This window comes from Carcharodon carcharias, assembly GCF_017639515.1.
Source record: "Carcharodon carcharias isolate sCarCar2 chromosome 35 unlocalized genomic scaffold, sCarCar2.pri SUPER_35_unloc_7, whole genome shotgun sequence".
Classification (NCBI taxonomy): domain Eukaryota; kingdom Metazoa; phylum Chordata; class Chondrichthyes; order Lamniformes; family Lamnidae; genus Carcharodon; species Carcharodon carcharias.
The window spans coordinates 1,275,084-1,281,083 of NW_024470723.1; positions in this window are offsets into that span (position 1 = coordinate 1,275,084).

The window sequence follows — 6,000 nt, forward strand, 5'->3', positions numbered from 1 at the left end:
TATAAGAGTGGGGGGTGTATAATGACAGTGAGGTATAAGAGTGGGGGGTGTATAATGAAAGTGGGGTATAAGAGTTGGGGGAGTATAATGACAGTGAGGTATAAGAGTGGGGTGTTTATAATGACAGTGCGGTGCAACAGTGGTTGTGTATAATGAAGGTGGGGTATAACAGTGAGGGGAGTATAATGATAGTGGTGGATAACAGTGAGGGGTGTATAATGACAGTGGGGTATAACAGTGGGGGTGTATAATGACAGTGGGGTATAACAGTGGGGTGTATGATGACAGTGGGTGATAACAGTAGGGTGTATAATCACAATGGGGTATAAAAATGGGGGTATATAATGACAATGAGGTGTAACATTGGGTGTGTATAATGACAGTGGGGTATAACAATAGGGGTGATTAATTACACTGGGTTAATTACAGTGGGGGTGTATAATGGCAGTGGGGTTTAAGAGTGGGGTGTATAATGACAGTGCAGTATAACAGTGGGTGTAAGAATGACATAGGGGTATAACAGTGGGGATGTGTGATGACAGTGCGGTGTAACAGTGGGGGTGTATAATGACAGTGAGGTATAAGAGTGGGGGTGTATAATGACTGTGAGGTATAAGAGTGGGGGTGTATAATGACTGTGAGGTATAAGAGTGGGGGTGTATAATTACAGTGTGGTATAAGAGTGGGTGTGTATAATGACAGTACGGTGTAACAGTGAGGGTGTATAATGACTTGGGGTATAAGAGTGGTGGGTGTATAATGACAGTGGGGTATAAGAGTGGTGGGTGTATAATGACTTGGGGCATAAGAGTGGGGGGTGTATAATGACAGTGTGGTGCAACATTGGGTGTGTATAATGAAGGTGGTGTACAACAGTGGGGGGAGTATAATGATAGTGGTGGATAACAGTGGGGGTGTATAATGACAGTGGGGTATAACAGTGGGGGTGTACAATGACAGTGGGGTATAACAGTGGGGATGTGTGATGACAGTGCGGTGTAACAGTGGGGGTGTATAATGACAATGGGGTATAACAGTGGGGGTGTATATTGACATTTGGGTATAACAGTGGGTGTGTATAATGACATTTGGGTATAACAGTGGGGGTGTATAATGACAGTGAGGTTTAACACTGGGGGGAATAATGACAGTTTGGTATAACAGTGGGGGTGTATAATGACAGATGGGTATAACAGTGGGGGTGTATAATGACAGTGGGGTAGAACAGAGGGGTGTATAATCACAGTGGGGTATAAGAGTAGGTGTGTTCAATTACAGTGGGTTATAACAGTGGGGGTGTATAATGGCAGTGGGGTTTAATAGTGCGGTGAATAATGACAGTGCAGTATAACAGTGGGGGTAAGAATGACAGTTGGGGGATAAGGTTGGGGGTGTTTAATGACAGTGGGGTATAAGAGTGGGGTGTATAATGACAGTGCAGTATAACAGTGGGGGTGTATAATGACAGTGGGGTTTAACAGTGGGTATATAATGACAGTGGTGCATAAGTGTGGTGTGTATACTGACAGTGGGGTATAACAGTGGGTGCGTATGACAGTGGGGTATAACAGTGGGGTGTACAATGACAGTGGGGTATAACAGTGGGGTGTATGATGACAGTGGGGTATAAAAGTGAGGGGTGTATAATGATAGTGGGGTATAACAGTGGGGGTGTATATTGAAAGTGGGGTATAACAGTGGGGTGTATAATGACAGTGGTGTATAACAGTGGGGGTGTACAATGACAATGGGGTATAACAGTGGGGGTGTATAATGACAGTGGGGTATAACAGAGGGGTGTATAATCACAGTGGGTTATAAAAGTGGGGGTATATTATGACAATGAGCTATAACGGTGGGGGTGTATAATGACAGTGGGGTATAACAGTAGGGGTGTTTAATTGCTGTGGGTTATAACAGTGGGGTGTATAATGACAGTAGTGTATAACACTGGGGGGAATAATGACAGTTTGGTATAACAGTGGGGGTGTATAATGACAGTAGGGTATAACAGTGGAGGTGTATAATGACAGTGCGTTATTACAGTGGGGATGTATAATGACAGTGGGGTATAACAGAGCGGTGTACAATCACAGTGGGGTATAAAGGTGGGGGTATATAATGACAATGAGGTATAATTGTTGGAGTGTATAATGACAGTGGGGTATCAGAGTAGGTGTGTTTAATTGCAGTGGGTTATAACAGTGGGGGTGTATAATGGCAGTGGGGTTTAATAGTGCGGTGAATAATGGCAGTGCATTATAAAAGTGGGGTTAAGAATGACAGTTGGGGGATAAGGTTGGGGGTGTTTAATGACAGTGGGGTATAACAGTGGAGGTGTACAATGACTGTGGAGTAAAAGAGTGGGGTGTATAATAACAGTGCAGTATAACAGTGGGGGTGTATAATGACAGTGGGCTATAACAGTGAGGGGTGTATAATGATAGTGGGGTATAACAGTGGGGCGAATAATGACAGTTTGGTATAACAGTGGGTGTGTATAATGACAGTGGGGTATAACAGTGGGTGTGTATAATGACAGTTTGGTATAACAGTGGGGGTGTATAATGACAGTGGGGTATAACAGTGAGTGTGTATAATGACAGTGAGGTATAACAGTGGGAGTGTATAATGACAGTGGGGTATAACAGTGGGAGTGTATAATGACAGTGGTGTATAACAGTGGAGGTGTACAATGACAATGGGTTATAACAGTGGGGGTGTATAATGACTGTGGGGTATAACAGAGGGGTGTATAATCACAGTTGGTTATAAAAGTGGGGGTATATTATGACAATGAGGTATAACTATGGGGTGTATAATGACAGTGATGTATAACAGTGGGGTGTATAATGAGAGTGAGGTATAACATTCGGGGGTATATAATGACAGTGGGTATAACAGTGGGGTGTATAATGACAATGAGGTATATCAGTGGGTGTGTATAATGACAGTGGGGTATAACAGTGAGGGGTGTATAATGATAGTGGGGTATAACAGTGGGGCGAATAATGAAAGTTTGGTGTAACAGTGGGGAGGTATAATGACAGCGGGGTATTACAGTGGGTATATAATGACAGAGGTGTATAAGTGTGGGGTGTATAATGACAGTGGGGTAAAACAGTGGGGGTATATAATGAAAGTGGGTATAACAGTGGGGTGTATAATGACAATGAGGTATAACAGTGGGTGTGTATAATGACAGTGGGGTATAACACTGGAGGGTGTATAATGACAGTGGGTTATAACAGTGGGGTATATAATGACAGTGGGGATAACACTGGTTGTGTATAATGACAGTGGTGTATAACAGTGGGGTGTATAATGAGAGTGAGGTATAACATTCGGGGGTGTATAATGACAGTTGTGTATAACAGTGGGGGGTGTATAATGACAGTGGGGTATAACAGTGGGGTGAATAATGAGCGTGGGGTATAACAGTGGGGTGTATTATGATACTGGGGTATAATAGTGGGGTGTATAATGACAGTAGGGTGTATAATGACAGTGGGGTATAACAGTTGGGTGTGTATAATGACTGTGGGGTATAACACTGGAGGGTGTATAATGACAGTGGGTTATAACAGTGGGGTATATAATGACAGTGGGGATAACACTGGTTGTGTATAATGACAGTGGTGTATAACAGTGGGGTGTATAATGAGAGTGAGGTATAACATTCGGGGGTGTATAATGACAGTTGTGTATAACAGTGGGGGGTGTATAATGACAGTGGGGTATAACAGTGGGGTGAATAATGAGCGTGGGGTATAACAGTGGGGTGTATTATGATACTGGGGTATAATAGTGGGGTGTATAATGACAGTAGGGTGTATAATGACAGTGGGGTATAACAGTTGGGTGTGTATAATGACTGTGGGGTATAACACTGGAGGGTGTATAATGAAAGTGGGTTATAACAGTGAGGGGTGTATAATGATAGTGGGGTATAACAGTGGGGCGAATAATGACAGTTTGGTATAACAGTGGGGTTGTATACTGACAGTGGGGTATAACAGTGGGTGCGTATAATGACAGTGGGGTAAAATAGTGGGGGTATATAATGACAGTGGGTATAACAGTTGGGGTGTATAATGACAATGAGGTATAACAGTGGGTGTGTATAATGACAGTGGGGTATAACACTGGAGGGTGTATAATGACAGTGGGTTATAACAGTGGGGTGCATAATGACAGTGGGGATAACACTGGTTGTGTATAATGACAGTGGTGTATAACAGTGGGGTGTATGATGAGAGTGAGGTATAACATTCGGGGGTGTATAATGACAGTTGTGTATAACAGTGGGGGGTGTATAATGACAGTGGGGTATAACAGTGGGGTGAATAATGAGCGTGGGGTATAACAGTGGGGTGTATTATGATACTGGGGTATAATAGTGGGGTGTATAATGACAGTAGGGTGTATAATGACAGTGGGGTATAACAGTTGGGTGTGTATAATGACTGTGGGGTATAACACTGGAGGGTGTATAATGAAAGTGGGCTATAACAGTGAGGGGTGTATAATGATAGTGGGGTATAACAGTGGGGCGAATAATGACAGTTTGGTATAACAGTGGGGTTGTATACTGACAGTGGGGTATAACAGTGGGTGCCTATAATGACAGTGGGGTAAAATAGTGGGGGTATATAATGACAGTGTGTATAACAGTTGGGGTGTATAATGACAATGAGGTATAACAGTGGGTGTGTATAATGACAGTGGGGTATAACACTGGAGGGTGTATAATGACAGTGGGTTATAACAGTGGGGTGCATAATGACAGTGGGGATAACACTGGTTGTGTATAATGACAGTGGTGTATAACAGTGGGGTGTATAATGAGAGTGAGGTATATCATTCGGGGGTGTATAATGACAGTTGTGTATAACAGTGGGGGGTGTATAATGACAGTGGGGTATAACAGTGGGGTGAATAATGAGCGTGGGGTATAACAGTGGGGTGTATTATGATACTGGGGTATAATAGTGGGGTGTATAATGACAGTAGGGTGTATAATGACAGTGGGGTATAACAGTTGGGTGTGTATAATGACTGTGGGGTATAACACTGGAGGGTGTATAATGACAGTGGGCTATAACAGTGAGGGGTGTATAATGACAGTGGGGTATAACAGTGAGGGTGTATAATGACAGTGCGTTATAACAGTGGGGTGTATAATGACTGTTTGCTATAACAGTGAGGGGTGTATAATGACAGTGAGGTATAACAGTGGGTGTGTATAATGACAGTGGGGTATAACAGTGGGAGTGTATAATGACAGTGGTGTATAACAGTGGGGGTGTACAATGACAATGGGGTATAACAGTGGGGGTGTATAATGACAGTGGGGTATAGCAGAGGGGTGTATAATCACAGTGGGTTATAAAAGTGGGGGTATATTATGACAATGAGGTATAACTATGGGGTTGTATAATGACAGTAGGGTATAACAGTGGGGGTGTGTAATGGCAGTGGGGTTTAATAGTGCGGTGAATAATGACAGTGCAGTATAAAAGTGGGGTTAAGAATGACAGTTGGGGGATAAGGTTGGGGGTGTTTAATGACAGTGGGGTATAACAGTGGAGGTGTACAATGACAGTGGAGTATAAGAGTGGGGTGTATAATGACAGTGAGTTATAACAGTGGGGTGCATAATGACAGTGGGGATAACACTGGTTGTGTATAATGACAGTGGTGTATAACAGTGGGATGTATAATGAGAGTGAGGTATAACATTCGGGGGTGTATAATGACAGTTGTGTATAACAGTGGGGGGTGTATAATGACAGTGGGGTATAACAGTGGGGTGAATAATGAGCGTGGGGTATAACAGTGGGGTGTATTATGATACTCGGGTATAATAGTGGGGTGTATAATGACAGTAGGGTGTATAATGACAGTGGGGTATAACAGTTGGGTGTGTATAATGACTGTGGGGTATAACACTGGAGGGTGTATAATGACAGTGGGCTATAACAGTGAGGGGTGTATAAT